Source organism: Pipistrellus hanaki (genome assembly GCF_964339955.1).
Source record: "Pipistrellus hanaki genome assembly, chromosome: X".
Lineage (NCBI taxonomy): Eukaryota > Metazoa > Chordata > Mammalia > Chiroptera > Vespertilionidae > Pipistrellus > Pipistrellus hanaki.
The window spans coordinates 91739786-91759647 of record NC_140524.1 but is presented as its reverse complement, the minus strand read 5'-3'; the positions used below and the strand labels follow the sequence as shown (position 1 = coordinate 91759647).

The 19862-nt window shown below is 44.8% G+C and overlaps 1 protein-coding gene across 10 annotated transcripts in view; it reads left to right on the top strand.

The window, feature by feature from the left end:
• ZFX (zinc finger protein X-linked) overlaps positions 1-19862 on the top strand; it is an 82405-nt gene that overhangs the window by 22953 nt on the left and 39590 nt on the right. The window contains exon 1 of one of the 10 annotated variants that reach the window (XM_084869551.1): positions 17423-17534. The exons of 3 other annotated variants lie outside the window; for them this stretch is intronic. The gene's annotated coding sequence lies outside the window, so the exon portion shown is untranslated. 6 more of the 10 variants (XM_084869544.1, XM_084869555.1, XM_084869546.1 and 3 more) reach the window with 6 other exon arrangements.

Here is a 19862-nt window from a genome sequence, read left to right as displayed (position 1 = left end):
TTTAGACTCAATCCTGGATAGGGGGTGTGCAGGAGGCAGCTGATGGATGTTGCACTCTCACGTCAATGTTTCTCTCTCCCTCTCCCTCTCTAAAAATCAATTATATATATATATATATATATATATATATATATATATATATATATATATATATGTGTTTGTTGTTTTTTTTTTTTGCCGAAACCGGTTTGGCTCAGTGGATAGAGCATCAGCCTGCAGACTGAAGGGTCCCGGGTTCGATTCCGGTCAAGGGCATGTACCTTGGTTGTGGGCACATCCCCAGTAGGGTGTGTGCAGGAGGCAGCTGGTCGATGTTTCTATCTCATTGATGTTTCTACCTCTCTATCCCTCTCCCTTCCTCTCTGTAAAAAATCAATAAAATATATTTTAAAAATATTTTTTAAAAAAGATGTGAATTCCCAAGGCCAGTATTTCTTGGCTGCGATGCAAACTTGCATTGGGTACAAAGTGTGTCTATCTGGGCCCCTCCACATCCTCCCTGTGGGACTCGAGGAAGTGGACATTTTAAGTATGCTGTATCCCCCATGCAAGCATGCTGCTGATGCTCATACTTACTGTGCTGCTGGCTTCCAGGGAATGGAAAGAGGCTACCTTGTTAGCTTGTAAGTAAGAAAAAGTCCCATATACCAACAGATATTTGTTATACACTTTGTAGGTGGTTTTACAAGCCATTTGGGTATGACTTGACTCATACCTGAGTTTGCATTGAGGGTTGTGACTTGGAATCCTTCCTCTGTAGTTTGGCCCTTATGGAAAAATTTTTGTCATTTTTATGTTCCAATGACTTCTTTTTTTCTTTGTTCAGGCAAAACTCCACTGGCAGAGGTGTCATTGCACATCTGTTGGAAAAAGCAGAATGTTTTACTGAGTTCATGAAACGATTTGACAAGTTTCATAAGCAGACAATACTAAGGACCAGGGGTGAATGTATTGCCAATATAATAAATCAGAAATTCAAATATTCATTGTCAGGTTTTTTTAATTCACACTATAGATGGAAAACACTACATGATCATTTTTCATTGTTTATAATTCTATTTTGCTCCTTTCTTTCCCATATTAAGTTTTATTTTTAAAATATATTTTTATTGATTTCAGAGAGGAAGGAAGAGGGAGAGAGAAATAGAAACATCCATGATGAGGGAGAATCATGGATCGGCTGCCTCTTGCAAATCCCCCACTGGGGATCAAGCCCACAGCCCAGTCATGTGCCCTTGACCGGAATCAGTTCACAGGCTAAGGCTCTATCCACTGAGCCAAACTGGCTAGGGCTCCATTTAAAAAAAAAAAAAAAAATATATATATATATATATATATATATATATATATATATATATATATATATTTCATTGATTTTTCACAGAGAGGAAGAGAGAGGGATAGAGAGTTAGAAACATCGATGAGAGAGAATCATCAATCAGCTTCCTCTTGCACACCCCCCACTGGGGATGTGCCAGCAACCAAGATACATGCCCTTGACCAGAATCGAACTCGGGACCTTTCAGTCATCAGGCCGACGCTCTATCCACTGAGCCAAACCGGTCTCGGCAGGGCTCCATATTAAGTTTTGATCTTCTTAGAGCTGTCTTTATGTCCCTCAGTTCTAAATAACGGGATTTCGGCATTTGAACTGGAAACCCACAGGCCCGCCTAACTGCTGGGGTAAGAAATCCCAGCAACACCCTCGGCCAGTGCAGCCCAGTTGGTTGGAGCACTGTTCTTTTGACCAAAAGGTGGCGGGTTCGATCCCTGGTCAGAGCACATATGGGAGATAACTGGTCGACGTCTCTCTCTCTATCTCTTCCTCTCTCTTAAAAGAGAGAGAGAGAGAGAGAGAGAGAGAGAGAGAGAGAGAGAGAGAGAGAGAGAGAAAGGAAGAAAGAAAGAAATTTCAGAAACAGAATAAGATGGTTTTCTTGTTTCTTAAAATGTCCTTGAAAATGTTATGTCTAACCATATAATACTTTTGGGTCTTGTAAGACATCTGGAAATCAGAACTTCTGGCTTGTTCTGTGAAAGTAACCTTGGCCTTAAAAGGCCAGTGCTTCTTTCTGTTTGTACTACTTAATAATGTGTTTCCCGGGTAATGGTTATTTAAATTTACATCTCCATGTCCTAAAAGCTATGAATACCCATGAGTTTTAGTAGCGAAGTTAATTGAAAATTTATGTGCACACACAAATTTATGTGCACATGTTTATAGCAGCTCTCTTCATCAAAAACTGGAAATGACCAGATGTCCTTCAGCAGGTGGGTGATAAACTGGTAGATGATTACAATGGGACACTAGTCAGTGAGGGAAATATCTACCGATTCACTCGACATGAGAGAATCTCTTTTGAGTGGTAAAATATACATCACATAAGCATGGATGAATCTTGAATGCATTTTGTTAAATGAAATCAGCCAGGCTCCAAAGACCCAAAAGTATTGTATATTTCCGCTCATGTGACATTTTGGAAAAGGCAAAGCCAGAGGGACGTGTATAGCGATAGGAATATGGCTGCTGTAAAAAACGGCCACAAACTTGGTGGCTTACAGCAACACAAACGTATTCTCTTCCAGTTGGGAGGCCGGGGTCTGCAGTCAGTCTCACTAGGGTAAAGTTGAGGTGTGGTAGGGCCGGTTCCTTCTGGAGCCTTAGGGGAAAACTTGTTTTTTTGACATTTCTAGCTTCTGGAAGCCTCCTGTATTCCTTATCTGACTCCTTCCTCATAACATTCCAACCTCTGGCTCCCATTCTCATGACTCCTCCTACCTCCCTTGACTTTTTTTTTTTTTTAATATATATATCTTATGATTTTTTACAGAGAGGAAGGGAGAATGATAGAGAGCTAGAAATATCGATCAGCTGCCTCCTGCATACCTCCCACTGGGGGTGTGCCCGCAACCAATGTACATGCCCTTGACTGGAATCAAACCTGGGACCTTTCAGTCAGCAGGCTGATGCTCTATCCACTGAGCCAAACTGGTTTAGGCTCCTTTGACTTTCTTACAGCTCTCTCTTAAGGACCCTTGTGATGACATTTAAGACCAACCTGGATAATCCAGGATAATCTCCATCCTTAGATCCTTAACTTTTTAAAAAATATATATTTTATTGATTTTTTACAGAGAGGAAGAGAGAGGGATAGAGAATTTGAAACATCGATGAGAGAGAATCATCGATCAGCTGCCTCTTGCACACCCCTTACTGGGGATGTGCCTGCAACCAAGGTACATGCCCTTGACCGGAATTGAACCTGGGACCTTTCAGTCCGCAGGGCGACGCTCTATCCACTGAGCCAAACCGGTGTCAGCCTGAGATCCTTAACTTAATCACATCTGCAAAGTCCCTTTTGCCATATGATGTAACAGTCATCGATCGAGGGGATTAAGACATGGATGTCTTTTTTTTTTTAAGATTTTAAAGAATTGATTTCAAAGACGAAGAGAGATGGAGAGAGAGAGAGATAGAAACATCAGTGATGAGAGAGAATCATTGATAGGCTGCCTCCTGAACTCTCCCTACTGGGGTTTGAGCCTACAACCTGGGCATGTGCCCTGACTGGGAATCAAACCTTGACCTCCTGGTCCATAGGTCTGTGCTCAACCACTGAGCCACATTGGCTGGGCTACATTAAATTTTTTTTAATAATAAACGTTGGTTCAGTGGATAGAGCGTCGGCTTTCGGACTCAGGGGTTCCAGGTTCGATTCTAGTCAAGGGCATGTACCTTGGTTGCAGGCACATCCCCAGTAGTGGGTGTGCAGGAGGCAGCCGATCGATGTTTCTCTCTCATCAGTGTTTCTCTCTATCCTTCTCCCTTCCTCTCTGTAAAAAAAAAAAAAAAAATATATATATATATATATATATATATATATATATATATATGTACTTTTTTAAAAAAAATTCTGAACTATGTACAGTGATGGGTGTTAAATAGACATTGTGGTGATCAACTATTGAACCATTGTTTTTGTACACCTGACACCCATCATGTGTCAATTATACCTAAAAAAAAGAAAGAAAGATGGTGCTTTGATTACATAATGTAAAACTAATGACAAAAAGAACTGTACATAAATACTGTAATCTAGTTGGTAGATACAGAAATAGAGATATGTAAGTATACGTGAGGTAGTATACTTAGATATATTTCCTGGCTCTGCGCGCTGTGATGGCCTAGAAGCAGTGGCACTCAGCAGCAAGGAGAACACATCCAGACCTTTGTTTCTAAACACCATTCTCCAATACATGGAACCAGGACTCCTTGAAGAAATGGCTGATTCTAGGCCTGGGGCAGGGGAGAGACAAGGAGCCTGCACTTGGCCTCTCCAGACCGCTGCTGTGAGTCCCATGCTGTGATGTGTATTCTGATTTTCAGGCTCTTGCTATAGTGTGTCCTTTCCCTGTACATTTTTAAAAATATATTTTATTGATTTTATACAGAGAGGAAGGGAGAGAGATAGAGAGCTAGAAACATCGATGAGAGAGAGTCATCGATCAGCTGCCTCCTGCACACACCCTACTGGGGATATGCCCGCAACCAAGGTACATGCTCTTGACTGGAATCGAACCTGGGACCCTTCAGTCCGCAGGACAACCAACACTCTATCCACTGAGCCAAACTGGCAAGGGCTCAGTGTCACTTTTTAAAAAATATATATTTTATTGATTTTTTTACAGAGAGGAGGGGAGAGGGATAGATAGTTAGAAATATCGATGAGAGAGAAATATTGATCAGCTCCCTCCTGCACCCCCTACTGGGGATGTGCCCACAACCAAGGTACATGCCCTTGACTGGAATCAAACTTGGAATCTTTCAGTCCCCAGGCCGATGCTCTATCCACTGAGCCAAACTGGTTAGGGCTCAGTGTCACTTTTTAATGTCAGATTTTACTAATATAAATATTTCCATCTTTGATTTGTCTTGATTTGCATTTGTTTTATATGTTTCCCCCTTTCTTTATGTTAATTTTTATTTCATTTTGTGATTCATTTAAATAATATGAAATTCAAATTTTATTTTTGAAATTTATTTTTATTTATAGTTGATATACAATAGTATATTAGTTCCAGGTGTACAACACAGTGATCCAACATTTATATACCTTACAGAGTGATCAACACAGCAAGTCTAGTAATCATCTGTCCCTGTACACAGTTATTAAATGTTATTGACTCTGTTCCCTATGCTGTATATTACATCCCCATGACTTATTTCATAACTGGAAGTTTGTACTTCTTAATCCCTTTCCTCTTCTCTGCACAAACCCCCATCCAACCTCGCCTCTGGCAACCATCAGTTTGTTCTCTGTATCTATGAGTTTGTTTCTCTTTTGTTTGTTCATTTGTTTTGTTGGGTTCCAGATATAAGTGAAAGCATATGGCATTTGTCTTTCTCTGTCCAACTTATTTCACTTAACGTAATACTCTTTAGGGTCCATCCATGTCCAAAATAGCAAGATTGAATTCTTAGTCCAATTTGTGAATCTTAATCTTTAATAGGGGAGTAGATTCCATTTCTATTTCTCATGATCACAAATACCTTTAATTAGTTATGTCATATTTTCTATGCTGTGTTTAATGTTTCCTTATCATTTTTATTTCTTATGATTTAAAAGATTTTGTGGTTTATTTATTTATATTTGTGTCCATGAGTTTCTGTTTTATATCCCACATACGAGTGAAATTATAGAGTTCTTAGCTTTTTTGCTGAGTGACTTATTTCACTTATCCAGTCCTCTATTGCAGGGACACTTTGGTTGTTTCCACGTCTTATCCGTGGTGATTTTAAAAATTGGTTTGTTTTCCCTTTTGACTGTTTGCTTTTATCGAACTCCTTTCTTTGGAAGACATGTATACTCTTTGTGATACTGCTAAGCGCGCCTTTTAAGTTTTTCCAAAGCATCCTCTGTGTCTGGGAGGGAATGCACACAAGCATTTTAATAGCAAGAAAGCTGTGAACAACTGTCAGGGCCATGTCAGAAGGACTCAGGCACCAACTTAAAAAAGTTCCCGCTCTCCGAAGCCGGTTTGGCTCAGTGGATAGAGCATCGCCCTGCAGACTGAAGGGTTCCAGGTTCGATTCTGGTCAAGGGCATGTACCTTGGTTGCGAGCACATCCCCAGTGGGAGGTGTGCAGGAGGCAGCTGGTCGATATTTCTTTCTCATCGATGTTTCTAGCTCTCTGTCCCTCTACCTTCCTCTCTATAATATATATATATATTTTTTAAAAATTCCCATTGGCCACAGTTGGTATAATTTGAGCACCAATAAAAGTAATTGCAGTGGATTGAAACACATGGAATATGTGTGAATCCTGAGTTTAAAATGCTACTAAATGTATTTTTTAAATTTTTAACAGAGTGGAAGAGAAGAGGGATAGAGAGTTAGAAACATCTATCAGCTGCCTCTTGCACACCCCATACCGGGGATGTGCCCACAACCAAGGTACATGCCCTTGACCGGAATCAAACCTGGGACCCTTCAGTCCGCAGGACTTGCTCTGTCCACTGAGCCAAACCGGTCAGGGCGCAAATGTATTTTTCACTTTCAAAAGAAAACACCTGATGGAGGCAGCTGACTTCCAAAACGTTGAGGGGACTCTGGGAATTGTTGAGGTGACAAGTCTCTACTAACACTCTCCCCAGTAAAAGAACCATTTAGCTGGTGAAAATTATTTAAAAAAAAAAAACAAAAACCAAAACCAACCATTTAAACTCTCTGGAATTTGTCCCAAGGACATACAGCAAATAGAAACATTCATTCAAGAAAATTTCCTGCTTCAACCTTAGTAAGAACAGTGGGCGTCTGTAGCATTTGAGCCGCGAACTGCTTCCCACCCCGCAGCTCAGTGTGAGGAAAGCTGGATCGGAAAATTCAGCACAGAAGGCGGGGCTCCCTTTTCTTCCCGCTGCCAGTCTTCACTCCAGGAAGGGCAGGCTGGCATAATCTCTCATCTCACATCAGCTCTGTGTTGCCCAAACCTCATCCAGGCAGATAGATGCAGGGAGAGGACTGGAGCTCCCTTCCCCGCCCAGTCTCCCCAGCAGGACAACAGTTCAGGCTGGTACTGGGTCCCACCTGATCCGTCCTGCTTCAGCTTGCTCACAGGGCAGAGGATCTAAAAATCAGGAGGAGGAGCAAGAGAAGCCCTGACTGGTTTGGCTCAGTGGATAGAGCGTCGGCCTGTGGACTGAAGGGTCCCGGGTTCGATTCCTGTCAAGGTCATGTACCTTCGTTGCGGGCACATCCCCAGTAGGGTATGTGCAGGAGGCAGCTGATCGATGTTTCTCTCTCATTGATGTTTCTAACTCTCTGTCTCTCTCCCTTCCTCTCTGTACAAAATCAATAAAATATATTTTTAAATTAAAAAAAAAAGAGAAGACCCAGGCCGAAGACCCCTGCCCAGGTTTCCTCCTGGAAAACGGATGTGTCACTCCAGAAGCGGAACGCCATCCTCGCCTCCCCCAGCTCAGGTGTAAGAGTGCGAGGTCCTCTTAGAACTGTCACACGGGGTGTGTGTGTGTGTGTGTAATATTTGTTAGCTATCATTGTGAAAGACAGTTTGGCAGAGTGTACGGATCTTTGGTTACAACCTTTTTCTCTAAAAATGTCTAGCTGTTGCTCCATTTTCTTCTGAAAGCTGATGTGGCAGGAGTCTGAACCCAAATGGCCTCTGCTGCCTGGGAGCAGAGTGGGGAGGGACGCTGGTCGGACCGCCTTGGTTTGCACTCTGACCGCCTCAGTTTACATGGATGTGTGACCTTGGGCAAGTGTCTCCACCTCTAACCTTACTGCCCGCATCTGCCCAGCGGGGCGACTCCGAGACCCCCCTCCCCGTGTGTGCCCTTGGCCTTTGTTGGCAAAGCTTCTCTTTGATTCGCTTACTTTTCTCGCTCCGCCCTTTTCATTCTGGGGGGATTTCCAATCACAGGACCCGCAGCCCCTGGCCAGTTCTCTCACCCCGTTCCCTTGGCCACTGTGATGGATCCCAGGGCAAGCACAGGGCAAAAAGACAACTGGAGACCTTCTCTGGTGAAACCAGGACAGACTCCCTCTCTCTCCTGGTGTCACTGAGCTCTGATAAGTGAGCAGGAGCTGCCGGGGCGTCTGGAGGAATGAGAGTGAGGCAGCTGGAGAGCAAAGGGATCCGGACAGCATAGCTGGAGTTCCTGACTCTGGTCACCTTCCAGGCCAGCACCACCCTGGTTTGGAATGTATGAAGGCTGCAGGAGAGAAGGCACGCAGGGCACCAAGTGCGCAGAGCGAATGATGTTTGCTCCTGTCCTGAGGGTCCCAGGCCCTTTGCTTTTGGAGCTAAAACGTATTGCCATGTGTGTGTGATTAGATCAGTGTTTTTCAACCTTTTTTGGGCAAAGGCACACTTGTTTCATGAAAAAAATCACGAGGCACACCACCATTAGAAAATGTTACAAAATTTAACTCTGTGCCTATATTGACTATATATAAAGTAATTCTCTTGAATAGGAATCAAATAAACACAAAGAAAGTATTTTATAATTACTTTATTATGAAATATTAAGTAAACAAAATAGTGAAAAATTATAAAATTCTTGTCTTGTCTGCACCTACGGCACACCAGGCAACATCTCGGGGCACACTAGTGTGCCGTGGAACAGCGGTTGAAAAATGCTGGATTAGATAATCCTCCCTGAAATGGGTGGGGCAAGTTCCTTCCTTCAGTCTACACATGGAGCTCGCCCTTAAACTCAGAAAAACCTAAAAGATCTTTCATGTCCTGGCCGGCTATTTCAGTTGGTTAGAGCATCATCCCAATATGCCAAGGTTGCTGGTGTGATCCCTGGTCAGGTTACATACAAGGATCAACCAGTGAATGCGTAAATAAGTGGAACAACAAATCTCTCTCTCTCTCACTCTGTCTTTCTCTCTCCCTCCCTCCCTTCTTCCCTCCCTCCCTCCTTCCCTCCCTTCTTCCCTCCCTCCCTCTTTTCTTCCCTCCCTCCCTCCCTTCTTTCCTCCCTCCCTCCCTCCCTCTCTTCTTTCCTCCCTCCCTCCCTCCCTCCCTCCCTCCCTCCCTCCCTCCCTCCCTCTCTTCTTCCCTCCCTCCCTCTCTTCTTCCCTCTTTCCCTCCCTCCCTCTCTCCCTCCTCCCTCTCACCAATAAATGAACATTAAAAAAATAAAAGAAAACATCTTTCATCATGTATCTCTTGGCCAGGAACATCATGCACCTGTGATTTGTTGATCATTGTCCCCGTGTCAACGTTCTCCTCCTTCTCCTCCACATCTGAGCACCGGTTCCCAGGGGCATGGACGTGGGTGATGCAGTATCCATGCCAAGAGCTGTTGCTGCTGGGCCACACCGTGCCCACGGGAGGACTCTAGCCACTGGCTGCCACAGGCCCGGCCCCAGACGGGTTCCTGCCTTGTCCTTGGCCCACTGTCTTCCTAGTGGCAGGGTCTGCGCTGCAGGATTCCCCAGGGACAGACTTCAGAGTGAGGACCCCAGAGAGCCCTGCTCCCTCCGCGGCGCCCTGGAGCTCCTGGGAAATGCAGGCTCTCAGGCCCCGTCCTCATCAGGAGCCTTTTCACAACGTCCCCAGGACCCTGTGGCCCAGTAGTTTGAGAAGCTCTGCTCCAGAGCACAGGCTCAGTTTGAGCCTTTTCATAATCCATTTTTTTGGGTCTTCTCCCAAAATCTTCCCCCCCTTCCCCCCAGCAAAAACCTTCCCAGCCCCAACTGGTTTGGCTCAATGGATGAAAAGTTGGCCTTCGGACTCAAGGGTCCCAGGTTCGATTCAGGTGATTCAGGTTCGGTTCCAGCCAGGGGCATGTATCTTGGTTGCGGGCACCTCCCCATTGGGGAGTGTGCAGAAGGCAGCTGATCGATGTTTCTCATAGATGTTTCTAACTCTCTATCCCGCTCCCTTCCTCTCTGTAAAAAAATCAATAAAATATATTTAAAAACTAAAACCTTCCCAAACTGACCAGACCAGATCATGTAACGCTCTGACACTTGATTTTCATGTGAGTTTTCCTCAATAATGACCATAAAGTGGGGGTTCCATTGCTGGGTCTCTTAGAAGTCATACGCGCAATTCCCACTCTATAGAAACCTCAGTTTTACTCAGATTACTGCTGTGTCCTTGGCTTGCCTCACCTTTTGGAGAATTGCGAAACTTTCCACATTTCTGCCAGCTGCTTCTTCCTGTTTTTGCTCTCAATTCGGGTTGTTTCTATTTGCTTGATGCCTGAATGCAAAAACAAGTAAAAATCATTTGCAGTTCATGTAAACACAGAGCACAACTCAAATGTATTCCATCTGAGATTCTCTGAAGAGGAATTATGTCTGATTACTGGTGAGAACATTTCTGCCTTAAAATGTCATATGTAGTTGTCGCTCCTTTGAGCATATTTACTGAACTATTTTGGGGCGAAAAGTCATTTGAATTAGAATAATTACAATAATTACAATAATGAAACATCGCTCAAAAGGAGTCTTTGTTCAAAATGTGGGAGAGCTCTCGAGAGCTGCTTTAACAAATGTTGCTAACGGAAAGGTCATTCTGTAAGATACTTATGTTCTTGGCAAAAAGGAAAAAGCATGAGCACATCAAGTGTTGGCCATGGAATGGGGACTTGGGAATTCTCTTCTGCTGGAGGGAATTTATATTAGGATAGTAATTTTGGAGAGTAATCTTGAAAACGTGCCATATCCAGCCATTTTACTTCTTTATACTGCAAGCAAAACTTACAAATAGGAGCAAAGAGGCCTTTACCAGAATGTACTAATAATATTTCTTTTTAAAAATATATCTATTTTATTGATTTTTTTTACAGAGAGGAAGGGAGAGAGGGAGAGAGAGCTAGAAACATTTATGAGAGAGACAGATCAGCTGCCTCCTGCACACTCCCCACTGGGGATGTGCCCGAAACCAAGGTACATGCCCTTGACCGGAATCGAACCTGGGACCTTTCAGTCTGCAGACCAATGCTCTAGCCACTGAGCCAAACCGGTTTCGGCCTAATATTTCTTATAGTATCATTGGCGTGTGCCCACCGGTCTGTGTATTCACCTGAAATGCTGGTTAAATTGTAGATTCCTGAGCTTTATCACAGATCTGCTAAAAACCAGAATTTCTGGGAACTGAGGCCCAGGACTCTGCATCTTTAGGAAGGTGTGCCCTTGCAAGTTTGAAAACCGCTGCAGTTTTCTTAATCATAAGTGGTCTAGTTTTATTGATTTAGAAAGTAAGCGCAACTAATATCCGTAATGCTGCCCCACTCCAAAGATTCTTTGATAGTGAAAGTGTTTTTGTCTTTGTATTGTTGCTTGTTTTTTAGACTTGCGGTGGAAAATTCCAAATATACAGTCAGAAGGAAAGCAGGAGGAGAGGGGAAAAGAGAGGAAATAGGAAGGGGTATGGGGGGATAAATGGTGATGGAAGGAGACTTGACTTAGGGTAGTCAACACACAATGTAATATATAGATGATGTACTATAGAATTGTACACCTAAACCTATATAGTTTTATTAACCAATGTCACCCCATTAAATTCAATAAAATGTAAAAAAGAGAGAGAGAGAGAGAGAGAGAGAGAGAGAAATTAAAATATACACACAAAGAGGATAATACATCAAACCCTCAGGTGTCCATCATCCAACTTAAACAATTGTGTGCTCATGGCCAGTCTTATTTTATTTTATTTTTAAAAAATATATTTTATTGATTTTTAACAAAGAGGAAGGGAGAGGGCTAGAAAGCTAGAAACATCGATTAGAGGGAAACATTGACCAGCTGCCTCCTGCAACCAATGTACACGGAAGTGCCTGCAACCAATGTACATGCCCTTGACCTGAATCGAACCTAGGACCCTTCAGTTCACAGACCAATGCTCTAGCCACTGAGCCAAACCGGTTTCGGCTGGCCAGTCTTATTTTAATTATATCCCCCACCCACTGCACCCTCAACCCCTGTTCTGTCCTCACCCATATTATTTCCAAGGCTACCTATTTTTATCTGTAAATATAGTTTATTAATGTATCTCTAAAACATAAGTACTCTTAAAGATCTAATCACACTATCATCACACCTAAACCAAATTAACAAGAATTTGTTTATATCAACATGTATCTTGTCATTGTTGACAGCAATCCACTCAGTGGTCACATTTCTTCAATTGTCTCATATTTTTTTTTACACTTGCTTGAATCAAGATTGAAATAGGTTTCATATACAGCAATTGATGGATGTGTCTTTTAAGTCTTTTCTTATCTATGGTTTCCCCTCCAATTTTTTTCTCTTTATTTGTTGAAGAAAGCAGGTCCCAGAGTTTCCCACCATCTTGATTTAGTCGATTGCATCCCTGGGGTTTCATGGATGCGGTTCCATGTCCCCTGTATTTCCTATAAATTGGCAGTTAGAGCTAGAGGCTTGATCAAGTTCAGGTTTTACTTTTTTGGCTAGCGGTGCTCATGGATAGGAGGGGGCCTCCTCTCTCCTGGTTGCTAGTGAGGTTGGAATTCTTGTGCTCTCCAGAGAAAAGGAGTTTTCTGACGCTCACAGGGGAGGATGAGATATAGTAGAAAGCTTTATTTCTGTGTAATTATATCCCTCGGTTTCCAGAGTCCCATTTTCTTTAATCCAGCCATAGACATGTAGCAGGGGCTTCAGCAGAGCTAAAATCAGAGCCAGTGTCCAGAGTTCCCTTTGCCTGTTGGAGCTGGGGCCAGGCCAGCATCAGGCTAGTTTAGCTTGGGTTTCCTGCTGCAGTCCATCAGTCCGTTGCATGTGGGGTCCGCATGGCCCTGGGTCCTGTGGCTGAATGCAAGAAAACAGCAGCAAAAAAAGAGTCCAGCAAGCCGATAGTCAAGCATGACAAGAAAGCAACAAGAGAGAGAGCTCCTTTGTTTAGGGTATTATGTATTCCCAAAATTAAAAAATATATATATTTTATTGATTTTTTTACAGAGGAAGGGAGAGGGATAGAGAGCTAGAAACATCGATGAGAAAGAAACATCGATCAGCCGCCTCCTGCACTCCCTCCCACCCCCAGGGGATGTGCCTGCAACCAAGGCACATGCCCTTGATCAGAATCGAACCTGGGACGCTTCAGTCTGCCGGCCGATGCTCTATCCACTGAGCCAAACCGGTTTCGGCTATTCCCAAATTTTTGCATGTTTGCAGTCATCAAGCCCATTCTGGCCAACCATCTCTGTCCCCGGGTGTGATTGACAGGCAAGTACCTCTTCTATGTCACCCCAACTTTACTGGGGATGCATCTCTTTCCTTTCCTTAGATCCCCTCCCCCAATGTTTTGCAGGGCGTTGGCTTGCAGTCCCCTGGGGAGTGCAAAGTTGCAACTTCCGGCTAAAGCTGGCCAAATGACATGCTTCTAATGCCTGGCCTTTCCCCTTTGCTCCTTTCCTATTATCGATAACTAGCTAATGACAATGGGATCAGCGGCGGTGTGTACTTCCATCATGAGGCATATGTCTTGTTGTCGCTCTGCTTCGCAGCCACTGATGACTGTTGCGTAGGCCCATTGATTCCTTAGGGGCTGCAAAATGGTGATGTCTAACTCTAGCAAGTCTTCCTGTATTCCTTGAAATACTTCTATGAAAAGAAAATGCCCTTCATCAACGATGTGTTTAACCTGAGAACAGTTCATACAGTGTAAGTGCCTGATCTTTCCCTTTATTAGTTTTCAAAGTAATGAGTTGGTTCTGTAGCATTCTCCAAAGGTGATCATTAAAAAAAAAAACACACAACACACAAGATATCATTCACGAGCCATAAAATTTCCTAGTTTCTAGTATATTCACAAAGCTGTGCAACCATCACCACATTCTAAAAAATATTTTAAAAAATATATTTTATTGATTTTTTTACAGAGAGGAAGAGAGAGGGATAGAGAGCCAGAAACATCAATGAGAGAATCATCCATCAGCTGCCTCTTGCACACCCCTGAATGGGGATGTGCCCGCAACCAAGGCACACGCCCTTGACAGGAATGGAACCCGGGACCCTTCAGTCTGCAGGCCAATGCTCTATCCACTGAGCCAAACCGGTTTCAGCAGCAATTATTCTTTTGAGATTTAAATTTTTCAATCTTTAGCAAAGGGGCACCTCTGTAAACTGGTTCCTGACACCTTTTGACACCTAGTAAGCTTTCTGTTATGAGGAGATATTCCTGGTTTATCTTGTACTTTTCCACTCCAGCTCAGGAATCAGTCATGTCTCAGAACTGTGGTTCCTCTAGTCGAAAATTGTACATAGAACCAGCAATCTGGACACCCAGCATGCTCATTATTTTCTCACTTATATTCAGGAATTCAACAATGTCTTATTCAACTAATGACTCGTGTATAAAATATTGTTTGAAAATCACCTAATTGTCAGTCATTATTCATTTTAAAATGATTTCCCTTGGGGAGGGCATGTGGCTTAAAAACTCAAATTAAAAATTCTTACTTTGGCATTAATTATAGCCTGCTGAATTGCAACGAGATGCAACTTGCTCATGTTAAGATAAGTACATAAAAGATGACTTGAGTATCAAGTATCAGATAGATGGTTAATTGTTATAGGGTGTGCTTAGTTCAATAAAATTAGAGCCTTCCTAAGGGAAAGTAAGTATTTTTTAACATTTGGGACATAAAATAATTACCACAACATTATTCGAGGTCTATATTTTCTCATAAACCAATAACTTACTGTTTTCTATTTGATTTTCAGCAGTTAGTGATGTGAAGTGAAAAATCAACAGTATTTTTCCTTCTTTTTTTTAAGAGCTTCTTTTCTGACTAATCTTTCTCCGGAAAAATGATTGAAAGGCTTTGTATTATTTCTGGCTCAAGGACCTATAAACATGTCAGGAATTTTTAGTTAAGTTATTAAAACATTGTCAAAACCTTGAGTGGATGCTTTTAACTATCTGATATACATGAACAGCTCTGAAGGAACAAATACATTTGAGCACATAACCAAAATCCCTTGACTGCTTTGTAATCATCTATTTTGTATTCACAGTATCTACCTGTGAAATGTTCCGCTCTCAATCTCCCTAAATCAGATTTGTTTTGAGAAAATGGAAGGACTTAAGAATGTTTTTATTCTGCCATAGGTAACCTCCTTATTCAGTCTTCTCCAAGTACCACATCTTTTTATTCCCTGTGCCCAGAATCCTATAGGTCCTTAATACTAAAACAATGAACAAAAGTATCAAGGCTAGTAGGCTGTAGGAAGTCCTTTAAGTGCAAGGTGTCAGGTTAATCACCCAGTGATTAATTACCAAATGCGTTCAGTGATGTTAGGTGTCTCAATGCTCAATTGTGAATATTCTCAAAAACTATGTTTTGATTTTATTATAACATCAAATGATTTCTAATTTTTTAAAAAAATATATTTTATTGATTTTTCACAGAGAGGAAGAGAGAGGGATAGAGGGTTAGAAACATCGATCAGCTGCCTCTTGCACACCCCGCACTGGGGACGTGCCTGCAACCAAAGTACATGCCCTTGACCGGAATCGAACCCGGGACCCTTCAGTCCGCAGGCTGATGCTCTATCCACTGAGCCAAACCGGTTTCGGTGATTTCTAATTTTTTTATTGTTTTGAGAGAGAGAGAGGAAGACACCAATTTGTTGTTCCACTTATTTATTCGTCCATTGGTTGATGCTTGCATGTACCCTGACTGGGGATTGAACCTGCAACCTTGGCATATTGGGACAGCTGGGCTAGCCAGCCAGGGCAACATGGAATGATTTCTGATCTCTGCCATTCACACTTCCTTTGTGCCTTCACTTTATCATAAGTATTTTATATGAAGGGGATTTCTAGTAAAATGCTTTTTATCATACGCTGTTCTTTACAATGGATTTGAAGTAGAAGTTACTTTCTCCTTTTTTGAAAAATAAAAGCATGGCTGATTTCACCTGCATAATCATCTACGGGCGAATTTTTGTTGGGACTTCAATAAAAGTTTATTTTCTGTAATTAATAGAAATAGGCTATCCTTTTCTTGTTTCCTATCAAAGTGTTTATGCATGGAAAATAATGGCAAAGGGCTCTTTTATTATAAAAGTATCAATACCTAAACTACTTCTGGTCTTTTGAGGAAATTTTTTTTTTTTCATTTGTGTTCCTTGAGTCTCTTAAGTGCTTTGTACTGGTGGGCTTAGAAGTATTTGATGGTAATTATGGAAGAACGAATAGGAAGGCTGACATTAGGTTTTGTGTTCATGCTGCTTATGGTTGCATGGATGAGACCCCATTCTTGACATACCATAGCATTAAACACAGGCGCTTGGAAGGAAAGTATCTAAATGCTGGTAATCAGTTTTTTTGAAATTATATTAGTGTGAGTATACAAGATATTTCTCTTTTCTCACTTATATTTACCTTTCTCCGAATAGAGTCTATATTATAGCCGGATGGGGGTTTTCTACAAATGCTGAAGACATGTTGTCATTTATCTTTTTAAAAATAAACTTAACCGCTTGAAAAAAAAATCAAAGCTGAAGTCTTGAAAGGAAAATTACCAGTCAGCACATTCTCAGAGATTTCTTCTTTCTGTACCTTTGGTTTGTAAGATGTCTGAGGGAAAGGACGACTTGCATTCTGGGAGTTTTAAAAAGTTATGCCAGGAAATTAAAAATATATGGCTTCTGTATTTAAAATGAGATTTCACAACATATGCTAGTTGTGTTAAAACTTTTGTGTTCGGTACTGCTTAAAATGTTTTTATCTAACATTTAGTGAAGAAATAAAGCACTTCAGATATCCTGATTAAAAACCACAGTTTACCATTTAAGTGTAACTTTTAAAAACATAATTTGGGTCCCAAGTTTAGTATGGAAAGAGCTTAAACATTGAAACGAATGAAAAAGCAAAATACGCATTTTGGGGGTTGGTAAGTGCTTTGTTTAATCAAATACATATCACCCCTTCTCTCCAGTCCGTTTTCTTTTTAAACTTTAAGAGGCTGTTTCAGGAAGTTTGTAAAAAAACAACACCCATTTCCAATTCTGCTCCCTCTCCGTATTTATTGGAGAATGTGAAAAAATTGATCTTATGAAACAATTACACAAGACTTCCATTTCATAGGCTCCCACACTCTGAAACACCGATTTATATATATAGAAAATATACGTTAAAAAAAAAAAATCTCTGTTCGCTGCAATGCGCGAAACCCGTTTCAAATGTAACCAACCCTCTTCCTTGTTTTTCTTCCCCACTCCCGCAAACGAATAAAATCAGTTGGGCTCTCTGGCTGCATGCTTATTTTTAAAAAATTAAATCAAATGGTTTCGTCGTTGCTTTAGGATCCCCTTCCTACCCCTCCCCTTTCCCACATCCCCACTTAAGACGGGCGAGCCTATTTTCATTTTATTTCAACGATTTTTTTTTTTAAAGCGAAAGCAGGGGGACGGCGGGGGTTGCTAAATTTATCTTCTCCAGCCACGGGGCTGAAAACACATTTACTGCGGGCGGGGGTCTGAGGGCCTGCAAACAACTCGAGCGGGCGCCCGGGCCAGGACGGGTGAGGACGGGCGCTGTGTCTCCGGGGAGGGCCCGGGGGGCGGCCGCGGCCCACAGGACATGGCGGGGGGCGGCCGGGCCCCACGCGGGCTTTCCAGCCGGGGCGGCGGCGGCGCGTGTGTGGCGGCGGCGGGCGGGAGCGCGGAGGAGGTGGCCAGAAGGGGGGCGCTGTCACGGAGACCCCGTCGCAGCGAGGCCCACTAGGCTTCCCGGCCGCGGGGCGGATGCTTCGCCGCCCCGGGGCTCCAGGGGGACCCGGCGGGCGGAGGAGGGGGCCTCTCTCCCCTTCCGCATTTTCCTGGGTCTCTCTCCCGGGCGGTGACGTGACGTGCTGACGGCGGGCCCGTGCCGGGGAGCTGGGCCGCTTTTTGTCAGCTCCGAGCTCGGCCCCTCCTCCCTCCCTCCGCCCGCCCCGCCAGCCGGAGCCCGGCCCAGTGCTCCAGAGAAAGGCCGCCCGCAGTCCCCGCCGCCGTCGCCGGCCGCCCGCACGCCCGTCCGGTGAGTCCCGGGCGCCGCCGCGGCCGCGGGGCCTAGCGCGCGCGCGGCGGCCTGCTCCCGGCCTGGTCGGCGGCCCTCGGGGCGCCCTTCCGCGCTGGGCCGGGCGGCGTGGCGCGCGGCGCCGACCAGGCCCGAGGAGGCCGCGGCTAGGCCCGGGGAGGAGCCGGCCGCCCCGAGCCGCGGCGGACGCGCGCTCGGCGAACGGCCGCGGGTTGGGGGAGGGTCGCCCGGGGGCCCGGGAGCCGGTGCAGGGGCCGCTGGTCGACGGCGCGGCCGGCGCGGGGCATCGCGCGACCGTGAGGCCTGGCGGGGAGGCGAAGGCTGCAGGCGTGAGGTGAAGGCCGCAGGCCGCCCGGGCCGATTTTCGCTATGTAAATATCGGCCGGGGGGGAGGGCCGGGGGACAAGATGGCGGCGGCTCGGCGCCTGCTGCAGGGGACGACGGAAGGGGTTGCCGGGAGGGGGAGCCGCCATCTTGAAGGCGGTGTCGGAAGAGAAAATTCCGCTACAGCTCGGGAGCGGGGGGAGGGGGCGCCGAGGGCGGGCTGCGGCGGCGGCGGCTCCGGTGGCGGGCCCTGGGGGCCGGGCGCGGCTGCGTGTGCTCGCTCCCCGCCGCGGCCATTGCCCTCGCCGCCATGATGGGCCCCTGTCGCTCGGCGGCAGCGCCACCTTCCTGCCCTGCGTCGCGCAGCCCCTCGAGGGGCTGTGGCTTCCGCCGTGTTTGGACGGAGCTGCGCAGGCGGCCATCGCCGCCGCTCTGACGCCGGGGACGTGTCCTCCCTCGGCGTTCCCAGCGCCGCCTCTTCTCCCCGCTTTCTCAGCCGCCCGAGGGCGATCGGGGCGGCGGCAGCCCAGATATCGGGGCTCCCTACGGCCAGGGGCACCCCCAGACATTTTCTTGTAAGTCACACGAAGTCATACATGGCTGTTAGGGCGCCCTCGATGCGGTTTTCCAGCCACCATTGCCTTCTCCGGTGTCTAAATAAAGCAGTAGCGATCCAATTGGCTAGGAAGAAGTTCTCACCACTCTCCTGTCCAATGGGAGGAAAAGTGAAAATTCCACGGGACGAAAACGGAGGAATAGCCTTCGAAGGAGTCTTTTGAGCTCGTTTCTTCGGAAATAACTTTTTTGGGGGAATTTCCTTGCTCGAAAAAGGTGCATTTCAGCGATTCGTGATCTGTCGGTGGTATTTACTTTCTTTTTCTGTTTTGTTTTGTTTTGAAGGAGTAAGGGAAAGGGCAGAAAGTTTTATTTTCTTACCGAAGGGCTCCATAATGGGATGCGGGTTTTTTTTCTTTTTCTTTTTTTTTTTTTCCTCTCGTTCGTGTGCGTATCGTGGCACTTAGGCGTCTTGGATTTGAAAAAAAATCGGAGGTGTAATTCCATCCGTTAAAGCGCCTTTGATTGCGCGCTGTGCGACTCTCCAGGAAACTCGGAGCCCGGTGCGGGCGATGCATTGTGCGGGGCGCTGAGAACGGTTTTTCAAAAAACGGTTCTTGTAATGCAGCGTGGCTGCAAGAAGTTCGTTGTTCGGTGGTAGAGGAGACGAGGTGAAGTGCACCCCAGGGCTGCGAGAGAAAGGTACAATTAATTACTGGGGTTTCCTTTGGAACATCGGGGAAGTGTGCCTGACATTTTGAGGTTGCTGAGTGATGGGGAGGACTTGATTAGGCAGTGGCGGAGGTGGGGAGAGGACATTTCAAGGGTGAATGTTCTTCGGAAAACTGTAAGTATTTACAGTTGGGTCGGAGAAGATGGTGTAGGTGTGGGGGGCGGTGGGAATTCCGGCCAGAAAAGGGTGGTGGTGGAAGAGCTTGCTTGCCTGGCTGGC